Raw genomic sequence first — 22,285 nt, 5'->3', positions numbered from 1 at the left:
TTCGTGTTTTACATCCTTAAACTGCAAATGCCTAAAAGGTAGCTAAAATGGGATTAATTTTTTATTGATAAATATTTCTCATTTTTTTAAAAGATATAATTAATTTATATCCGAGATAGAGGCTAACCAAATTTCAAGCATAAGTAGCCTTCCCCCACAGGCCTACCTTAACAAGCTCAAATGGTCTAGTGCAGTGTTTCTCACCCTAGGGGGTACGCGGGCTGACCGCCAATTCAGCACAGTTACTTACCGTAACAGGTGTTATCCAGGGACAGCAGGCAGATATTCTTGACTGATGGGTGACGGCACCGACGGAGCCCCGGTACGGACAATTTTAGAGTGATTGCACTCTAAGAACTTTAGAAAGTTCTAGCTCGGCCGCACCGCGCACGCGCGAGTGCCTTCCCGCCCGACAGAGGCGCGCGGTCCCTCAGTTAGTATAAGCCAGCTAAGAAGCCAACCCGGGGAGGTGGGTGGGACGCAAGAATATCTGCCTGCTGTCCCTGGATAACACCTGTTACGGTAAGTAACTGTGCTTTATCCCAGGACAAGCAGGCAGCATATTCTTGACTGATGGGTGACCTCCAAGCTAACAAAAAGAGGGATGGAGGGAAGGTTGGCCATTAGGAAAACAAATTTTGCAAAACAGATTGGCCGAAGTGTCCATCCCGTCTGGAAAAAGCATCCAGACAATAATGAGATGTAAAAGTGTGAACTGAGGACCAAGTAGCAGCCTTGCAGATTTCCTCAATAGAAGTGGAGCGGAGGAAAGCTACAGATGCTGCCATTGCTCTGACTCTATGGGCCGTGACAGAACCTTCCAGTGTCAGTCCGGTCTGAGCATAACAGAATGAAATGCACGCTGCCAGCCAATTAGACAACGTACGTTTAGAAACGGGACGTCCCAATTTATTTGGATCAAAGGACAGAAAAAGTTGAGGAACTGATCTGTGGGGTTTCGTACGCTCTAGATAGTAAGCCAGAGCCCTTTTACAATCCAAAGTGTGTAAAGCTTGTTCTCCAGAATGAGAATGAGGTTTTGGAAAGAAAACAGGGAGAACAATGGATTGGTTGAGATGGAATTCAGATACAACCTTAGGGAGAAACTTTGGATGTGTACGCAGAACCACCTTGTCATGGTGAAAAACCGTAAAGGGAGGATCTGCGACCAGTGCATGAAGCTCACTGACCCTCCTGGCAGAGGTAAGGGCAATAAGGAAAAGCACCTTCCAAGTAAGAAACTTGAAAGGAGAGGTAGCCAAGGGTTCAAATGGAGGCTTCATTAAAGCAGAAAGAACCACATTGAGATCCCAGATAACAGGAGGGGCTTTAAGAGGTGGTTTCACGTTGAAAAGCCCACGCATGAACCTGGACACCAGGGGATGAGCTGAGAGAAGTTTTCCATGGACTGGCTCATGAAAAGCTGAAATGGCACTGAGGTGGACTCTGATGGACGAAGACTTAAGGCCAGAGTCAGACAAAGAGAGCAAATAGTCCAACAACGTCTCCACTGCCAGGGAAGTGGGATCAAGATGATGAAGAAGACACCAGGAGGAAAATCTCGTCCACTTCTGATGGTAACATTGCAGAGTGGTTGGTTTCCTGGAGGCATCCAGAATGGAACGAACAGGCTGAGATAAGAGAGTATCATGAGATGTCAGCCCGAGAGATACCAAGCTGTCAGGTGTAGAGACTGGAGGTTGGGATGAAGGAGGGTTTCCTGCTGTTGCGTAAGCAGAGAAGGAAACAGAGGAAGAAGAAAAGGTTCCCTGGAACTGAGTTGAAGTAGAAGGGAGAACCAATGTTGCCTGGGCCACCTCGGAGCAATCAGAATCATGGTGGCTCGTTCCCTCTTGAGCTTGAATAAGGTTCTCAACATTAGAGGCAGAGGAGGGAAGGCGTACAGGAACAGATTCGACCAGTCGAGGAGAAAAGCATCCGCTGTCAGACGGTGAGGAGAGTAAAGTCTGGAGCAGAAGAGGGGCAGCTGGTGATTGTGAGGAGCTGCAAAGAGGTCTATCTGAGGAGTGCCCCATTGAGTGAAGATAGACTGCAGAGTTATAGGATCGAGTGTCCACTCGTGAGGCTGGAGAATTCTGCTGAGTTTGTCCGCTAAAGAATTCTGTGTTCCCTGAATGTAGATAGCTTTCAGGAAGAGATGGTGATCTATGGCCCAATTCCAGATCTTTTGGGCTTCTTGGCATAGAAGGCGAGAGCCTGTCCCACCCTGTTTGTTGATGTAGTACATCGCAACTTGATTGTCTGTGCACAACAAGAGGACCTGATGAAAGAGAAGATGTTGGAAAGCCTTGAGGGCATAAAACATCGCTCTGAGTTCCAGGAAATTGATTTGATGCTTCTTTTCCTGGGCTGTCCAAAGACCTTGAGTCTGGAACTCGTTCAAGTGAGCTCCCCATGCATAAAGAGAGGCGTCGGTGGTGATAACCAGGTGATGAGGGGGCTGATGGAACAGAAGACCTCTGGATAGATTTGAGGATACCAACCACCATTGAAGAGACTGACGAAGAGATGATGTCACAGATATGTGTCGTGAGCAAGGATCCGTCGCTTGGGACCACTGAGTAGCAAGGGTCCATTGAGGAGTGCGTAGGTGAAGACGTGCGAGGGGCGTGACATGAACTGTAGACGCCATGTGCCCCAAGAGTACCATCATTTGCCTGGCTGAGATGGAAGGCAGTGAAAGTACCTGTTGACATAGAGACTGAAGGGTCTGAAGACGATTGGATGGCAGGAAAGCTCTCATGAGGAGTGTGTCCAGGATCGCTCCAATGAATTGAAGTCTCTGAGTAGGGATGAGATGAGATTTGGGTAGATTGATCTCGAACCCCAGAATTTGTAGAAACAAGATGGTTTGGTTGGTGGCCAGAAGAACTGCTTGAGCGGATGTGGCCTTGATTAACCAGTCGTCCAGGTAAGGGAAGACCTGGAAGTGATGAGAGCGTAGAAATGCCGCTACCACAATGAGACACTTGGTGAAGACCCTTGGAGAGGAGGCAAGGCCGAAGGGCAGCACCTTGTATTGGTAATGAGAATGATTGATCATGAAGCGTAGGTACTGTCTGGAAGCCAGATTTACTGGTATGTGAGTGTACGCTTCTTTGAGATCGAGGGAACATAGCCAGTCGCCTTGATTGAGAAGAGGATAAAGAGTGGCCAGAGAAAGCATCTTGAACTTTTCTTTGACCAAATATTTGTTGAGATCGCGGAGATCTAGAATGGGTCTGAGATCTCCTGTTTTTTTGGGGACTAAAAAATATCGGGAGTAGAACCCCTGCCCCTGCTGGTCTAGGGGAACTTCTTCTATGGCATTTAGAAGAAGGAGGGATTGAACCTCTTGGAGAAGAAGGGTTAATTGAGGACTGGAAGCAGACTCTTTTGGTTGACTTGGAGGAGGTAGTGACTGAAAGTTGAGAGAGTAGCCGTGGCGGATGATGTTGAGGACCCACTGGTCTGACGTGATAAGTTCCCAACGGCTTATGAAATAAGTAAGGCGTCCTCCTATAGGTTGTGGAAGTTGGGTAGAAGGAACAAAACTGGCTATGTTCTGGAGAATTAAGTCAAAAGGGTTGTGTAGACTTTTGCACTGGTGCAGGTTTTACCTGTTGTTGTTGCTGAGGCTGTCTAGCAGCCGGCCTTTGTTGTCTCTGGCGTCGTTGCTGGGGAGCAGCTTGAGGCAGAGGACGAGCCACAAATCTACGCTGGTAGGAGGATTGTGGACGAAAAGGTCTGGTTGTTGGCGGCTTCTTAGACTTAAGAAGTGTATCCCATCTAGTCTCATGAGCCGATAACTTTTGAGTGGTGGAGTCCATGGAATCTCCAAACAACTCATCCCCTAGGCAAGGTGCATTGGCTAGCCGATCCTGATGGTTAACATCGAGTTCAGAAACCCTAAGCCAGGCCAGCCGTCTCATTGCCACTGAGATGGCTGTAGCCCTAGAGGTCAGCTCGAAGGTGTCATAAATGGATCTAACCATGAATTTCCGGAGCTGGAAAAGCGAAGAACAAGTTTGGTGAAAAACCGACTTTTTCCGATCAGGGAGATATTTCTCAAAAGCAGAGATATTCTGAATAAGCTGCTTTAAGTAGAAGGAGAAATGGAATGCATAATTCCCTGATCGATTCGCCAACATTGCATTTTGGTATAGTCGTTTCCCAAACTTGTCCATAGACTTTCCCTCTCTGCCAGGAGGGACAGAAGCATACACACTAGCCCCCTTGGACTTTTTGAGGGTGGATTCGACCAAAAGGGACTCATGATGTAACTGGGGTTTATCAAACCCAGGGATAGGAAGGACTCTGTATAGAGAGTCTAATTTTCGGGGAGCCCCAGGAATGGTGAGGGGAGATTCCAAATTTTTATAGAACGTCTCTCTCAAGATATCATGGAGAGGTAACTTAAGGTATTCCTTTGGAGGCTGATCAAAATCCAGAGCATCAAGAAAAGCTTTGGATTTCTGTGACTCAGCCTCCAAAGGAATAGAGAGAGAGTCACACATTTCCTTTAAAAAGGAAGAAAAAGAAGATACTTCTGGTTTAGAGGAGGGCCCCAAGGCAGAGGTGTCCTCTTCACCAGAAGAACATTCTCCCTCAGAAAGGAGAGGGTCTTCTGAGTCGCCCCACAAGTCAGGGTCTTGAACTTGGAAGCTCCGGTCCCGAGAATCCGGCGTGGAAGACTGTAAGTGATGGGATTTTCTATGAGATTTCCCTGACCTGCCTGACTCGGTACCGGGGGATGTGACTGTATGCACCGGTGCCGAAGTCTGAACAGCTTGATGGTGGGATCTCGGCTCCGGTGCAAGAATCGGCATGGAGACAGAGGAAACAGACTGTACCGGTACCGACGAAGTGGAAGTTGACAAAGTAGGACGATCCACTGTCGGTACCGGCGGCTCAGACCGGACTGGTACCGGAAGACTCGGTACCAGGAGTGAAGGCAGAATGTGCTCTAACTGTTCTTTAAGTTGTAATTTTAGAACAGCAGCAATACGGTCTTCGAGAGAAGGCACCGGTACCGCCTTTTTCTTTTGCGGTACCTGCGGTGCCGCTCTACGCTCCGAGGATGAGGAACCCGATGTAGAGGGGCTCACCTCTATTGGAGCGGAGCGCTTCCGTGAGCGCCTCGAGGTCTGCAGGATTGGGCTCGCTGCTATTGAGACCGGAGGACGCTCCAACGGGGAAGGCTTCTTAGTCGGCTTACCTGGAGGAGCCGACACCGACGCGGTATCGCGTGGTGTCGACGATGTGGGTGCCGACTGAGCCGGAGTCGAAGTCGGTGCCGGAGTGGTATCGGACATCTCGGTGCCGAAAAGAAGTTTTTGTTGAATCTCTCTATTTTTAAGAGTTCTTTTCTTTAGAGTCGCACAGCGGGTGCAGGTAGACGATTGATGGTCCGGGCCAAGGCACTGTAGACACCAATTATGTGGGTCAGACAGTGAAATTGGCCGTGCACACCGCTGGCACTTTTTAAACCCGGGTTGAGGGGGCATGAATGTGAAGACGGCTTCAGCCAAATCGAAGGCCGAGGCTTCGATAGTGGCAGTAGGCCCCGCCGGGGCGAAACCGAAAAAAGAAAGAAAACTAAATCAGTTTTTTTTTTTTTTTTTTTTTTTAAGAAAGAAAGTAAAATAAAATGAAGGAAAAAAACCTTCTAAAGACGTTTACGCGAGCGGGAAGGCGAAAAATGGAAAAAGTTTTCAACAGCCGTTGAAACGTGCGACTTCTTAGCTCCGCGGAAACTAAGAAACTGAGGGACCGCGCGCCTCTGTCGGGCGGGAAGGCACTCGCGCGTGCGCGGTGCGGCCGAGCTAGAACTTTCTAAAGTTCTTAGAGTGCAATCACTCTAAAATTGTCCGTACCGGGGCTCCGTCGGTGCCGTCACCCATCAGTCAAGAATATGCTGCCTGCTTGTCCTGGGATAACTCCCTGTTTCCCCCTGCCATTTAATTATCCCCCGCCGCTGCTGCAACTCCGGGAAGGGAAAGGCCAGGTGATTGCACACCCCTAGGGTACACGGGCTGACCGCCAATTCCTCCCTGTTACCCCCGCCATTTAATTATCCCCCGCCGCTGCTGCAACTCCGGGAAGGGAAGGGCCAGGTAATTGCACGCTGCCGGCCCACAAGCCTTCCCCCCGATGGCCCGGACCTTCTCTCTTACGTCAGAATTGACGTCAGAGGGAAGGCTTGTGGCTGGCGGCTTGCAGTTGCTGCATGCGTATGGCCCTTCCTTTCCCGGAGTTGCGGCGGGGGATGGTAGCATTGGGCCAGGGGGGAGGAGGAATTGGCGGCGGGTCGGCTTGGGAGCAGGCAGGCTTCGGCACGGGTCAGTTTTGGGGGAGGAAGCGAGGAAGGGGGTGGGATAAAGGCTGGATGGCAGTGAGGTGGCACGAACTTGGGACATAGGAGGGAGGAAGGGGGCACTAACTTGGGACATAGGAAGGAGGGAGGGAGGGAATAGAAAGGGACAATTGTTGGGCCTGAGTGTGTGAGTGAGAGGGAAAGAGATGATGCACATGGGGGAAAGGAAGAGGAAAATTGGGCATAGAGAGGAATGAGGTAGAGATGCATGGGGAATAGAAGGATGAGAGGGAGAAATGTTGGATATTGTAGTGGAGAGGGAACAGAGGGATAGATTGAAGAGGATGCAAGGGGAGAAATGTTGGGCATACTGATAGAGGGAGATAAAACTCAAATACTAAACGCCAATCAAACGGGTTTTTGGAAAAACCATTCCACAGAACATTCATTTTTTGGCCTCACAACAACTATCCAATACTATCTTGATCAGCACAAATTCTTGTTTCTCTGGACCTTGCTGCAGCATTTGATATAATTGATCATCGCTGCCTTCTTCAAAGATTAGCTTCGATTGGTATCATTGACCAGTCCCTTACTGTACATTTCAATAACTCTACTTCCTCCACTTTCCAAAATAACTTTGGCATTCTGAAGGGTTCTATACTTTCACCACTACTCTTTAACATTTATTTGGCTCCTTTACGCACTCTTGTCAATCCATTGGTTTTTCTGTCTTTACCTATGCCGATGACATACAAATCCTCCACACTGTCAATCCTTCCAATATTAATGACATCAATGTAATCAATTCAAAGTTAGAAAGAATCAAGAATCCAAAAATCTAGTTGCATTCTTTTTCTGTGCAAGGATGAACCTCAATTAGTAGTTCCTCTGTCTATTGAAAGTATTCCGATTGTATCGACATCTTCTACTAAAATATTAGGCGTTATCATTGATAACAAACTCACATATCATCTTCAAATCAGCGCTTTGACTAAAAACTGTTTTTATAAACTTAGAATGATACGGTCCTTAGTTTCTCTGTTAGATTCTCACTCTCTCAACTTTGTGATTCATTCCCTAGTCATTTCAAAAATTGATTACTGTAATTCATTATATAAAGGAATTTGTCAAAAAGATATCAGACAATTACAATTCATTCAAAACACTGCCATCAAAATTATTACCAAATCAAAAAAAATGACCATCTTACCCCATTATTAAGAAAGCACACTGGCTACCTATCCCTCACCGAATAACATATAAACTTGCTCTACTAACATTTAAAACACAGCAAACAAACGCTTTCATAGACAGACTTTTAATCCCTTATGATCCTCCAAGAACTCTTAGATCTGCCTCTCAACACACTCTTCATGCTCCCTCTTTAAAAACAATAGGTACAATAGGACCCCATAGACATCATATACCTAGATTTCCAAAAAGCTTTTGACAAGGTGCCTCATGAACGTCTACTCCAGAAGCTGAAGAACCATAGGGTGGAAGGAGACGTACATAGATGGATCAGAAACTGGTTGGCGGATAGGAAACAGGGTAGGAGTAAAGGGCCACTACTCGGACTGGAGGAGGGTCACGAGTGGTGTTCCGCAGGGCTCGGTGCTCGGGCCGCTGCTATTTAATATATTCATAAATGATCTAGAAGCAGGGACAAAGTGTGAGATAATAAAATTTGCAGACGACACCAAACTATTTAGTGGAGCTCGGACTAAAGAGGACTGCGAAGAATTGCAAAGGGACTTGAACAAACTAGGGGAATGGGCGACGAGATGGCAGATGAAGTTCAACGTTAAGAAATGTAAAGTATTACATGTGGGAAGCAGGAACCTGAGGCACAGCTACACGATGGGAGGGATCTTATTGAATGAGAGTACCCAAGAAAGGGACTTGGGGGTAATGGTGGACATGACAATGAAACCGACGGCACAGTGAGCAGCGGCCGCCAAGAGAGCGTATAGAATGCTAGGTATAATCAAGAAGGGTATTACAACCAGAACGAAAGAAGTTATCTTGCCGTTGTATCGGACGATGGTGTGCCCGCATCTGGAGTACTGCGTCCAGTACTGCTCGCCGTACCTTAAGAAGGATATGGCGCTACTCGAGAGGGTTCAGAGGAGAGCGACACGTCTGATAAAAGAGATGGAAGACCTTTCATACGCTGAGAGATTGGAGAAACTGGGTCTCTTTTCCCTGGAGAAGAGGAGACTTAGAGGGGATATGATAGATACTTACAAGATCATGAAGGGCATAGAGAGAGTAGAGAGGGACAGATTCTTCAAACTTTCAAAAAATAAAAGAACAAGAGGGCATTCGGAAGAGTAGAAAGGGGACTGATTCAAAATGAATGCTAGGAAGTTCTTTTTTACCCAACATGTGGTGGACACCTGGAATGCGCTTCCAGATGACGTAATAGGGCAGAGTACGGTACTGGGGAGGAAAGGATTGTTGCCATCCCAGGCAGTGGGTTTTGCCCCGCGTATTCAGTGGTGGGGTAGTGGGCCTTGTTGGGCGTTTGTCACCACGTGGAGCACACTACCTGACCAGCACGCTTATTGCTAGAATAGTCACAGCCGCAGCTCTGACTAAAGCTGCAGTGTTCAGCCCCAAAGACTGTTTGTGTTTTGAGAGTTTTTCTTTTGTATGAACTGAGTATTGGCTGAGGTAACAGCCTAGTTTTGAGAAAGACTTGTGCTTGGTGAATTGGAGAACTATATTTTGGGACATTTCTACTTTGGGACAGTTTGCTGTTTATATTTTTTTTTTTAATTATTATTTTTTGGGACTATTCGCTAACGCAGAAACATCCTGACAGACTTTATGTTTATTTCAAATGAAAGAATAAACCCCAAGTTTTGCATAAGAAGCCTGACTTACCTGGTGTGGCAGTGTTTTTCTTCTGTCCATTTCATTGTGCAGCCCTCCGCGGCTCACAAGAGCAAAATTTTCTTGTTCCAGTCGCTCAGGGCCCATTGTCCTGAGACAGCTGGTGACAAAGGGTTTAGATAGAAGATTACTGCACAGGTCCTGAACCTGTTGGGCCGCCGCGTGAGCGGACTGCTGGGCATGATGGACCTCAGGTCTGACCCAGCAGAGGCATTGCTTATTTTATGTTAAGCTTCTATATTTTTAATCACAGCACCTATGACCTGGGACTCCCTTCCAATGCATATTGAACAGAACAAAAGATAGACAAATTCAAGGGAAGCTTAAAATTCTTCTTTTTTAAAGACGCCTACGAGTGACCTATTCAATTCATTGCTATGACATCTTTCTACTAACCTCCGTGTTTTCTCTCCCTTCTTGTTTTTTTCCATCATTGTTCTCTTTTCTTTCTCATCATTGTAGTTCTCCCTCTTTACCTAATGTTTCATAATATGTACCTTAGACTACTATGTTATGTTTTAGTTTGTCATTTTGTTACTGGATGTTCGTTGCCCCATTTTATGTTTTATTTTATTGTACAACGCTTAGAATTTTATGATCTAGTGTTTTATCAAATTTTTAATAAACTATGAAACTATGTGGCATGGAGTTGGAGAGGGGTGATAGAAGGAGAAATGGGCAGTAGTGAAAATTGATCTGGGGAATGAGAGAGGAAGAAAAGTTGGACCCGTGGAGGGACAGAGAGAGATGTTGGTTGAGGAGAGGAAGCACGCAGGAGGCAGAAAGAATTATTGGATGCACAGTCAGAAGGAAGTGCAACCAGAGACTCATGAAATCACCAGACAACAAAGGTAGGAAAAATGATTTTATTTTCAATTTAGTGATCAAAATGTGTCAGTTTTGAGAATTTATATCTGCTGTCTATATTTTGCAGTATATTTGTCTATTTTTCTATAGTTGTTACTGAGGTGACATTGTATATTTTAAAGTCATCTGCCTTGACATCTTTGAAAAAATCTGAATATAAATGATAATTAACATTTTCTCTGCGTACAGTGTGGTTTGTGTTTTTTTAATTTTGTGGTTACCATTATGTATTAATAAGATTATATTGTGTGTGTGTGTATATGAAAAATGGATAGAAGAAATTGCATTACAATTAGTATTATGGGGGTGGAGTCAGGGGCGGAGTTTGGGCAGGGGTACTCGGTTGGTATTTGTTAGGCTTAGGGGGGTACTTGGCTTGAAAAGGTTGAGAAACACTGGTCTCTTTAGGAGTAGAAAAGAAACCTCCACTCTTTCATGTGCGCAGTGCTGCACATTGCTACTGCTGTTTTAAAATGGCTGCCAAGATTTCCTATGAGAGGTCCCAGCAACCATATTGAGATTGGCACCAGCTTTCAACTCCTAACTCCTCACATCCTTAACCTTATATGTTATGTCTATCTGTCCAAGTTAGATTGCAAGCTCTTCTGAGAAGGGACCGTCTATTAAATGTCAAAATGTATAGCGCTGCATACATCTTTCAGCGCTATATAAGTGATAAATAGTAGTAGCATCCTTCTAGCTTTTGCCGTCACCTTTTTGGCCACCTTAAGATCATCACATAGAATCACACCCAAGTCCCGCTCTTTTGTCATGCAGATAAGTTCTTCACCCCCTAAACTGTACTGTCCTCTGGTTTTTGAAGCCCAAATGCATGACCTTGCATTTCTTAGCATTAAATTTTAGCTGCCAAATTTCAGACCATTCTTCAAGCTTCGCAAGAATAATTTGTCAGTTCACTTTTTGACTCTACAGAAGCCTCATATCATCTAATTTTTCCTTTCTAACTTTTGTGAGAAATGGATCAGCAGTGTACAAAGAAACTCTGGAAAATGTTTGACATGGTAAAGTATAAATTTATTTTCTTCCTGGCCAGAAAAGGTGTCCAATTTGCACAAAAATGGCAAGGTACACTTTAGTTAGTATATACTTTTCAGTCCCTCCTACCTGTCTGCTCATTGGTCAGAGCAAAGACAGTTCACAACCTATCAGATACTTTCTCTGCCTCTTCTAGTCTCTCCACCCCTAATTACTTCTCCCATCACATTTATTTCTTAGACCTCCAACCATATTTACAGTTGCCCGTTTTTGGACACTTATCCCCTCATATGCTCACCCTTCATCTGACATGCTCAGATCAGCTTTTTGAACAATAGTCCTTATGGTTAGTTATGCTGACTCCTCTAATTTAATGTTCACTTGACTGCAGGCATTGTATTTAGTAACAAATACTTTGTCCCAGGAATGCCTCCCTCCCTTCCTCTGATTCAGCAATAATCCCTATTTCTATATTCACAGTGTTAAACAATTCCCTCTGCTGGAATTTATGTTATTACCTTCCATATTAATTAACATCTTTAATCTGTATTTTATTCAATTTTCATTACCACTCATCTTGTTTGTGTGTGTGTGTGTGTATATATATACCGTATTTGCCGGCGTATAAGACGACCCCCCAACTTTTACAGTTAAAATATAGAGTTTGTTATATACTCGCCATATAAGACTACCCCTTCTTCCGCACACCTTCTGCACAACAAATAAAACTTAAAAGAACATCAGAATTTATTTCAACAATTTTAATTAATTCACTAAAGCTGAATAGAACAATAAACCCATGGGAGCTGCCATGCTATTTGTTTTCTAAACTGTTAACCAAACTGAAACTGTCAATGATAGAAGGAAGATAACACATAGAGGGAGAGAGCAAGTGCCGGGCAAGTCCCTAGCAAGTTTGCTGGCATGACAGTTTCCCTTTAAAAGCCTTCAAAAGCCTCCTGTTCGCCCCCGCAACTTCCTTAAGGGCTAGACTCCACACACGGCCGCATGTGCGAGAGACGTAGTAAAGAGAAAAGGAGTGGGGCCAGAGCGCCGCTGCTTCCCGCTGCGCAGGATGAAGGAGCTGGCACCCTTGTCACACTGATGTCCCGCCATGGCCCCGCTGATGTCCCGGCAGGTTTACTAGTACCGTAAGCACCGTAAGGAGGTAAGGAAGGAGATGTTAGGGCATGTAAACAGTACCCGGCGTATAAGACGACCCCCGACTTTGGGGAGGATTTTAAGGTACTGAAAAGTCGTCTTATACGCCGGCAAATACGGTATATATATATATATATAGTAAAACTTTGCGAGTAACATGGTTTGCAAATGTTTTGCAAAATGAGCAAAAACGTTTGATAAAATTTTAACTTGATCAACGAGCATTGTCTTGCAAGACGAGCATTTCGACGCACGCCACGTCATCACAGTACGCACAACATACGTGCATTGCTGAGCACATCTGAACGCTGCAGTTAAGCATAATACAAGCATGCACAGCGTACACAATTTACCTGCAGTACAATATACCCTAGCCCAATACATCCTGGCTTTGCCTTCACTGTTGCACAGTCCCTGAACCCCTACTCATTGTGCCAGTGCCCAATTCCATCCCATTTGGCTCAAAGTCTACATAGTCCTACCCAATTCCCTGAATTCCCACCTAATCTCAATACGCTGTGGGAGCGTAGTGACGGTTCTAAACGAGCAAGATCTTTCAACACAAATATGTACAGTATATTTTCTATTAAAGTTTTTGGGTTGTACAACGAATCATCTGAGTTTCCTTTATTTCCTATGGGGAAATTTGCTTTTATATATGAGTGCTTTGGATTACAAGCAAGCTTCTGGAATGAATTATGCTCATAAACTGTATATATGTTACCTCCTTCTTGGAGTATTTGTTAATATTATATGACACTGCAACAATTAACACTATTAGAAATATATTAATATTTTCATTTCTCACACTTTGAAAATCTGAACAAAATAAGTTCAGAAGAATATTTTAAAACTACAGATCCCAGCTTCCACCATAGTCTACAATCTGTTATTTAAATAATTCTCAGGTCTTTAAAGGAAAAACCTGAGGAAAATAAGATTAGATATTCCTTTCAACTACATTCACTTTTCTCTAATCAACCTCTAAAACTTCTCAAATTAACCCCAAATAATTCTCTTTCATACCCACAAGCTCAGCAACATCTGCTTTATTTCAGAGACCAGTCCCAACTGCCAACAGACTTCTTTTAGAACTCAACGCGTTCCATTCTATCATGGAACGTTCACCCTACATTCCAAGAACACACATTCACACACAACAGCCTTACTTGCCTTTTCCCAGATACCTGCCCTCAAAACTACCTGAGTCCAATTACAACTCAGGGGTTTGCAAAATCTCAGCTACAGCCATGCATTGCTAAGACTGCTCCCTGCCTGCTTCCCTCTCATGCCTCCATACACGAGAGCAGCTAAACCCTGCTCCTGGTCCCCCCTCTCACACATTACTGGGGCCCTCCTTAAATCAGGAGATGTGATATTCGTGCCTCCTGACAACTGGGCATTGCTCCTGTGCATGCATGCACCTAACCAATGTAAGGATTTGCCAGGCCACAAGGTACCCTCCTGGACCCTGGTCTCCCATAGACAGGGTCCCAACACCTCAGTGGCCCTGGGGACACTAACCAGCCTCCCCCTCCCCCCCTTTTACAGTTCCGTTAGGCCTCCTAGCCATCCCAGCCCAGCCAGCTCCTTTGACTCACCTGGATTCTTATTCAGGACTTGGCCTTTGCCTGACCAGGTACCCAGTAGCTTTCTGCCGCCTTCTGCAGCTCTTCAAGGCCTCCCTGTGGCCCTTCAGTGTGCGCTGGTACATGCCCATTACTGGCATGCCAGTTAGGACTCTTCTCTCTAGTCTTCCTGCTTCTGCGTAGGCCTGGCAATGCGCACATGTGCCTACAGCCCTCCTGCTTCCAGCAGCTAGCAAATCATCTCATCACCGTGCTGCTGGGAGAAAGAAGATTACTGCTGCTGGGGATCAAAACAAACAAACAAAAAAACCAAAACAGCAGGTGTCTCTGGGTCACGACAGACTCCCCACCGCCTTTTCAGGCTCTGTTGCCAGCTTCCTCCCTCTAAGGTGGGCTTTTAATTTTACGCTGGTTACAGTGGCAAACCCAGCATCTGTGTGTTCACAGATCCTCATACTTATATGTATGACAGAAGAGCGGGACTTGTGTGGGATTGTATGTGATGATCTTAAGGTAGCCAAACAGGTTGAAAAGGTGATAGCGAAAGCTAGAAGGATGCCAGGCTGCATAGGAAAAGGTATGGCCAGTAGGAAAAAGAAGGTATTTATGCCCCTGTATATGACACTGGTGAGACCTCATCTAGAATATTGTGTACAATTCTGGAGATCGCACCTTCAAAAAGATTAAAAAAAAAAAAAAAAAGAAAGGATGGGGTCGGTCCAGAGGAAGGCTAAAATGGTGCGTGGTCTTCATCATAAGGCGTATACAGATCTCAATCTGTATACTTTGGAGGAAAGGCAGGAGAGGGGGGAGATTTGATAGAGACATTTAAATACTTATGTGGTTTATATGCGCACGAGTCAAGTCTCTTTCATTTGAAAGGAAGCTCTGAAATGAGAGGGTATTGGATGAAGTTTAGAGGTGATTGGCTCAGAAGTAATCTAAGGAAATACCGTATTTTTCGCTCGCTTTAAGGCAGTCCAAGTGCTGGGAAAATAGGCGAAGCCACAATCTCTTTACCAGAGAACTAAGCCCCATCCCCCTTCCTAGGAAAGAGGGGTGTGTGGCTATGAGAAACATAAGCCGAGAGCTCTGAACCAGAAATGGAGGCAGACCCTGGAGGAGCAGAGCATTTCTGAGCCATGGCGGGGCAGAGAGATAGAATTGCCAGAAGGAGAGAAACAGTCTTTTCCTCCAGCCTCTGAGAGCCCAGAACCCTTGGAAGCAATGGACACAGTAGAATTGCCAGCAGAGCCAGGTATCCAGAGTTTGTGGAAGTGGAACCATGAGAATGTGAGTGTGTAACTTTGGCCATTTAGGTGGAGAAGTTATTTTGCTGTGCTATAAAAGGAAGTTGCTTTCAATGAAGACTAAGGCTCCGATTCACTAATGCCAGCGATCGTCGCTAAACGTGTTATCACAGGTTTGGCAACAATCGCTGCTAACAAACCCCTTTCACAAAACGGCCCACTGTGTTTTTCCCCTCGATCGCCCATTTTCTGATCCAACCATGCAAATTAGTAAAACCCGATGCAAAATAGTCAAGCGATTGATTCACTTACATTTGCTTGGCTATTTTGCATCGGGTTTTACGATCCTAAAACCCGATTGCTATAGACCTGTTGGTAACTGTTATCAACTAAACTAAAACTTAGCTTTATATACCGGGTCATCAACCAGAGGAAACTCAATTCGGTTATCAATAATTAAAAAAGGAATACTAAAAGAAAACCAACAGGAAATTACAAAGGATTAATTTTCAGTGTTTAGCAAATAAAGTTTTAAAGATTTGCGGAAGAATTGAAAAGGACTAGGGCTTCTCAAAATTAAAGGGAGTTCATTCCATAGTTGAAAAAATTTGAAAGTCAAAGAATTGCTAAAGTTCTTGACTCCTTTAATCTCTTTTCTGGAAGGGAGGGAGAGTTTGAATTGTTGAATACCTCTTGCACAGGAAAATCTGTAAACGTCCCATAGCAGAGGAACAAGAAGAGTAAAAATACCATGTAAAATTTTGAAAGTGATGCATGCACATTTAAATTGAACCCTGAAATAAACTGGGAGCCAATGAAGGCTCAAAAGCAAAGGAGTCGCGTGGTCAAATTTGCTTTTTCCGAAGATCAACTTTACAGCGGTATTCTGAATCAATTGTAATCTTTGAAGACAGATCTTTGTGATGCCGAAATAAATAGCATTACAATAATCTAGCCAAGATAACATGATTAATTGAATCAGAACAGAAAAATGTCATTGATGGAAAAGAGATCTAACCTTCTTCAGCATTCATAAACTAAAAAAGCATTTCTTAACCAGAGAATTTATTTGATCCTTAAAGGTAAGAGAGGAGTCAAAAGGGATTCCCAATATCTTAGAGGAGAACTCTGCCTGGTTTTTTTTTTTTTGGGGGGGGGGTTCATTTTTTTTGCAATGGCACACAGGCAAAATATCTGGCCAATAAAAGAAAATTTTTTTAAAAAAGCCTTCTTAGAGCACCCCCTCCCTCCTTTCTAGAGAATGACATGGGGAAAAAAATTTGTCCCCCCATCTCCACCCCGTCCCCATGAGCTCGGTCCCCATCCTGTCCCTGCAAGCTCGGTCACCGTCCCTGCAAACCATCTGATCCTATCCACACAAGCCTTGAATAGTTTTAAACTGAACTTATTTTCTTAAAGTATAAAAAGAAACAATATTCTGTACAATTGTCATTTTATAAATCAAAGTTTTGGCTGCTGAACTAGAGAAAGATGTTCAGCTGGCAGGGCTTTATTTATAAATTTTTATCAACACAACTAATGTACTACTTTATCCTAAATTAAAAAAAAAAAAAGAAAAGAAATAGAATTTTTTTTTTTTCTACCTTTGTTGTCTGGTTTCTGTTTTCTCATCTTCTCCTCATTCAATTCCTTCCATTCACAGTCTGCCTCCTCTCTGCATCTTCCATTTGCTCTATTACTGTGCCTCCCCCTTCCATCTCTCCCTCCCCGCCAATTGGTCTGGCACCCATCTTCTTCCCTCCACTCTCCCCATAGTCTGGCATCTCTGTCTTCTTCCCTTCCAGCATCTTCTCCCCACTCTCTGTTCTCCATTTCCCTTCAGAGTCTTCTCCCCACTCTCTGTTCCCCATTTCCCTTCAGCGTCTTCTCCCCACTCTCTGTTCCCCATTTCCCTTCAGTGTCTCTTTCCAATTTCCCTTCAGCATCTTTTCCCTGCTCTCTGTTCCCCTTCAACATCTTCTCCCTGCTCTCTGTTCCCCTTCAGCATCTTCTCCCCGCCCTCTCTTCCCCTTCAGCGTCTGTTCCTTTCTACCCCCTTTGTTCCCCATTTCCCTTCAGCGTCTTCTCCCCTCTCTTCCCCATTTCCCTTCGGTGTATGTTTCTTTCCACCCCCCCTCCACCTCTCTTCAGTGTCTGTTCCTGTCCACCACCCCCTTCAGCGTCTGTTCCTTCGCTTCCTTTCCACCCATTTCCCTCCCTCCACCCCCCTTCAACACCCCTTGCGAGATCTGAGTATTTCCCTCCCTTTCCCTTACCTTTGTGACGCAATTTAATTTGTTCAAAGCAGCCAGAGCCTGAAGTCATGTTTGTCGGTGGCAGTTTCTCCTCTGACGCAACCGTGCTTTGAACAACTTAAATTAAAATCCGCCATGAAGATAAGGGGAATGGAGAGAAAGAGGGAGCTAATAATAATAATAATAATTTTATTCTTATATATATATATATACCGCCAAAGCCGTAGTAGTTCGAGGTGGTTTACAACAAAGAAGGGCTGGACAATCAGCGAATATAGGTACAGTCAGCGAATATAGGTACAATATAGGTGAGCAGGATACAGAGGTAAGGCATAAGAGAACTTGGGAAACAAGCGATAAGGCATAAGAGGTCTTAGGTTACAAATTGGTTAAACAGGTTTGTTTTTACTAATTTTCTGAAATTTAGGAAGTGCGAGATAATCTTACCCAGCCAATCGTTCAGTTGACCTGCTTGGAAGACAAGTGTTCTGTTCAGGTATCTTTTGTAACGGCAAGCCTTTAGTGTTGGATGGTTAAACAGATGAACTCTGTGTGTGGGTCTGGATGAACAATCTAAGATAAAATGGGGAACCAAGAACATGGGGGCTGAACCAAGAATGGATTTGAAACAGAGACAGGCAAACTTGAACAGCACTCTTGCTTCCAGGGGCAGCCAGTGGAGTTTTTGGTAGTGGGGAGTTATGTGTTCCTATTTGGGGGCAATTAGGTAGGTAGGAAGGAGAGAGGGAGAGAGAAGCGACGGCAATCGGTAGGTAGGAAGGAGGGAGGGGTCTGCACGCGATTGGTGACCGCACGCATTCCCTCCCTTAATTGTAGAGACAAGGGGTGGTGGATGGCTGTGTCCCCATACCCGCGGTGAGCACTTTATTTTTCCCACCGTTTTGGCGGGTTACTTGCGGCTAGCCGCAGGTAATAGCCACCGTGTCATTCTCTACTCCCTTTCTCCCCCCCAAAAATGGTGTTCACCTACCCGATGCTAATGATATTGAATGCAACGTCACCCACAGCTGCAACAGAGAGGCAGAAAAATAAACTGAAGAAAGAAAAATGGAAGAAGAAGCAACAGAACTTGGGCCAACAAAATTAGAAAAATAAAATAACCAGACAACAATGATAGGAAAAGTAATTTTATATTTTGTGATTAGAATGTCCATTTCAAAAATATCTGCTCAAGGGTATTCTGTTGAAATTTGTTCAGCTTAGGAAGTACTTGACTTGAATAAATTGAGGCACTGCCATAAAGCATTTGTCCTAAATGATGGTGCTGGCCCTGAATCCTGAATGTAAGCTGGAAGTGATAGGTTTATCACTGTTCACTGCTAGAGCTGTTACTGATAGGGACAAATTCTCAATCGATGTTGACATTTGGTCCTGTTACTCCCTCCCCCCCAAAAAAAAAAAAAAGTTTTAGCTATGTCACTGTTCTAAATAGTTGACTTGGCATGGAAGTCACTATGGGAAAGAACAACATATGAGGTAATAATTTGGGACTGGAACTTGTATACCACCTTTAGTTTCAAAATATATGTATTAGATAACTGCTGTCTCCAATCCCCCCCCCTCAAAATTTTACTTCTGCTCTTAGATAACACTTGTGTGTGTTCTTATATGGAGAAGTGATACAGAGATAAAGAGCTGAAATCTCAAGATCTCCTACTATCTACTGTAAATTAATAGTACCTGCCTAAACGATCCTAAACAAAAAAAGATGCAGGCTGCTTTAAAAAATAGTTTTTACTGAAAAATAAATTCTTCAGCTACATTACTGGGACCTCCCTTTCCCTTGTATTAGGAGGTGGGGTGAAAGAAGCAGACAGCCCAGTTCATGGACTCCTTGTCTTTAGTATGTCACTTAAATGATGACTCCAAAAAATCAATTCGGGGAATATAGCACTGATATTAAGTGGATCCAATGGTGGATAATGATCTATATGTTACCGATCCCCTTCTTTTTTATTTATATCAATATTTTTAAATTTAAACTACCTTAGAAGTGCTTAGAACCCTTAGAACAGTAGAGAACCCACAAACGGAGACAAGCCCCAAAATGCAGACCCCCTAGTCAATCACAGCACTCCAACCAGTAATAAGGAATCTTTTTTTTTGTTGTTGTTTTTAGGTTTTTATGTCCATTTTTAAAGTGCTAAGTGCTCCCACGTGCATACAACTTCAAATATATTTTCAAAATTAGTATCCAATGTCCCAATCTTGGTGAAACAAAAAGGTTTTCTGCGATAGTAATGTCGAGTAATGCCATGGAACCTATTTTTACAACTAATTGCAAATAGCATTATTTCAGTAAATAAATGTTTTTTATGTATTTATTGTAGGTAAAGTGGAGTCTTCTTGGTCATAGCAAGGAGTGGTGGGTTCTCTGAAGCAGCTCACATGGGTGAAATGCATTAGAACAGTTCTTCAACCGCCGGTCTGTAGAAATTTTCTGCCAGTCTAGAAGAAAGTGTTCTTCAGCTGCCGGTCCATGGTGTGATCAATGCGGCGTCTTCGGGCCGGCTCCCTGAGTGCTGCAGTGCACAAAGCCATGGGAAAAGGCTCCTATGCACGTCCTGCGCCTGAACCGGAAGCCTTCTCTCTGACATCGCAACTTCAGAGGGAAGGCTTCCAGATGAAGTGCGGGACACTCGTGGGGAGCCACTGCCCACAGCTTTGTGCAATGCAGCACTCAGGATCTGGTGACGAAAGCCAGGTGCTCTGTGTTCAATGCAGAGATCGTGGCCTACCCCTGGCAGCCACTGACTGAGCCGGGCACTAAGGCTCCTTCGACCCACACGCGTTCCCCTCGCCATATCAAAGCATGAATAGCAATTTTCATTTTTGATTAGTGGGAGGTTAAAGGAAGGGGCCAGACTGTGCACAACTCAGGCTGCTGGTCACCTCGGCCCCAGAAGTTCATAGGAGGCAGCTGCTGGGTTCTTGAGCTCCCTCTCCCCCAGTATGGAGTAAACTCGACTGGCCAGGGAGGGGGGTCATTTTCATTGGGTTTAGCACCCCTCCAGTAATTTGGAATAGTGGCTTTTAAGCATGTTAGAGCTGTGGCTATCCCCCCCCCCAAAGTATTTTCACATGTTTTATATCCCGCTAATCCAAACTCACACCCTTGATCCCAAATACATTGACCACGGCTTTCTGATTTTTGTACAGGCGAGGATAGCGACCCAGCGATGACAGCTAGTGCAACTAGATAATAAGGAGGTGCAGCTAGCAAAGGGATAGAAGGGCCTTTGGGGGCTCCACTCACTCAGGTTGATTTCCCACACGTGATGGTGTGACCCTGAAAAATAAGATATATATATATTTTTTTTATCATGTGGAGAGTGGGTTTACGCTAGCATTTACCGGGTACATTTTGCCCAAGATAATTGGACTATAGATTTGATTTATGAGCTGATTACCCCTTGGACTGGCCCGAAGATAACACGGGGGGGTGGAGGTGGGGGCAGGCAAGAAGGCAAGACACAGCATGGAGGGAGAGAGACAACAGTGGTAGGGGTAATGCTTTTATTTTTTTATTTAGTGATTGATTTACATCTGCTGTCTGTTCAGGAAGAAATGCATTTGTTTCTTTTCCTCTGGGGTTGTATTGCTTGCAGTCTTGTGTCTTAGGGTTTGTTTGTAAATATTAGTACTTTTAGTTTTTGGTCCTGCATTTGCATGGGGTTATCTGTTTTCTGGTAGGAATGAATGTTGAAAAGCATAGTGTGCTTTGTGTATTTTTATTTTGTGGTTAACCATTATGTGTTGTTAATACGATTATATGTGTGTATGTATATATGAAAAATGAATGGAAAAAGTGGTGTTACAATTAGTACTATTTTGGGGCAGAGATAGGCACAACAGCCCAGTGTTCTTCAACTGCTGGTCTGCAGTCCGGTGCCGGTCCACAAAATAATTATTTTATTTCCACCGGTCCATAGGTGTGAAAAGGTTGAAGAACACTGCGTTAGAACCCAACATTACCATCACAGAAACCTTTTTTTGTTTTACCAAGAATGGGACATTGGATATTAATTTTGAAAATATATTTGAAGTTGTATGCAGGTGGGAGTACTTAGCACATTAAAAATGGACACAAAAACCTAAAAACAAAAATCAAAAAATGATTCCTTATTACCGGTTGGAGTGCTGTGATTGACCAGGGGCTTGTCCCCATTTGTGGGTCCTCTACCTTCCTTCTAAGGGTTCTAAGCACTGCTAAGGTAGTTTAAATTTTAAAAATACTGATCTAAATAAAAAAGAGGGGAGCGGTAGCGTAGAGATCATTATTCACATAAATGATGACGCCTTCCCAGCACGTTCAATGTATACTTGACAAGATTACAAAACCGTATTGTTCCTCAAGCGGGCTCCCTATCAACTACCTCCCTAGCGCTGAGGACCTCGCCCAACAAAACAGGAGCACTAACTAGTTTACCCAGCTTTTGCCTTATCATGCCCCCTCCCTCCCTCCCTCCGACTGCATAAATGTCACAGCCTCTTCGCAGAGCATGCGCCGTAGTTGCTGCGGAACCGGAAGCAGCTGCTGGTTTCCCACGGGCCGCGAGAGTTCTGCGTTGGTGCGCAGGCGCGCGAAAAAGGGCTGCGCTTTCTCCTGTCCCGGTTGACGTCGGCGCTTGGGGGCGAGGGGAGCCTCGTTCGTTAACGGTGATGTTTAAAACCCGTCTTTCGGGGTTGGGATGAAAAAAATGGCGCCTGTACCTTTAAAAAGGACCTAAAAGCTTATCTTTCAGCTTGCGGTGTTGCGTCTGCGTGTCAGCTGTTTAAGTCAACAGCAGGCGAGAGGGGCCAAAAGTTGGGCAGGTCGGGGCCCAGATACTTAACCCCTTCCCGAATCCGAGCCTTGCCTGACGCTTACGAGGAAACTGGCCTTTCCCGACTACGGCTCTTTCCCAAAGGATAGCATTACGTTATGAG

General features: G+C 44.5%; 1 protein-coding gene across 1 annotated transcript in view; it reads left to right on the top strand.

The window, feature by feature from the left end:
* Positions 1-21,881: 21,881 nt before the first annotated feature.
* USP8 (ubiquitin specific peptidase 8) overlaps positions 21,882-22,285 on the top strand; it is a 73,849-nt gene continuing 73,445 nt past the window's right edge. Inside the window, exon 1 of the mRNA XM_033919975.1 lies at positions 21,882-22,272. The gene's annotated coding sequence lies outside the window, so the exon portion shown is untranslated. The remainder of the gene's footprint in view (positions 22,273-22,285) is intronic.

This window comes from Geotrypetes seraphini, chromosome 14 (genome assembly GCF_902459505.1).
Source record: "Geotrypetes seraphini chromosome 14, aGeoSer1.1, whole genome shotgun sequence".
In the NCBI taxonomy this organism is placed as follows: Eukaryota; Metazoa; Chordata; class Amphibia; order Gymnophiona; family Dermophiidae; genus Geotrypetes; species Geotrypetes seraphini.
This window is presented reverse-complemented; position numbering and strand designations above follow the sequence as displayed.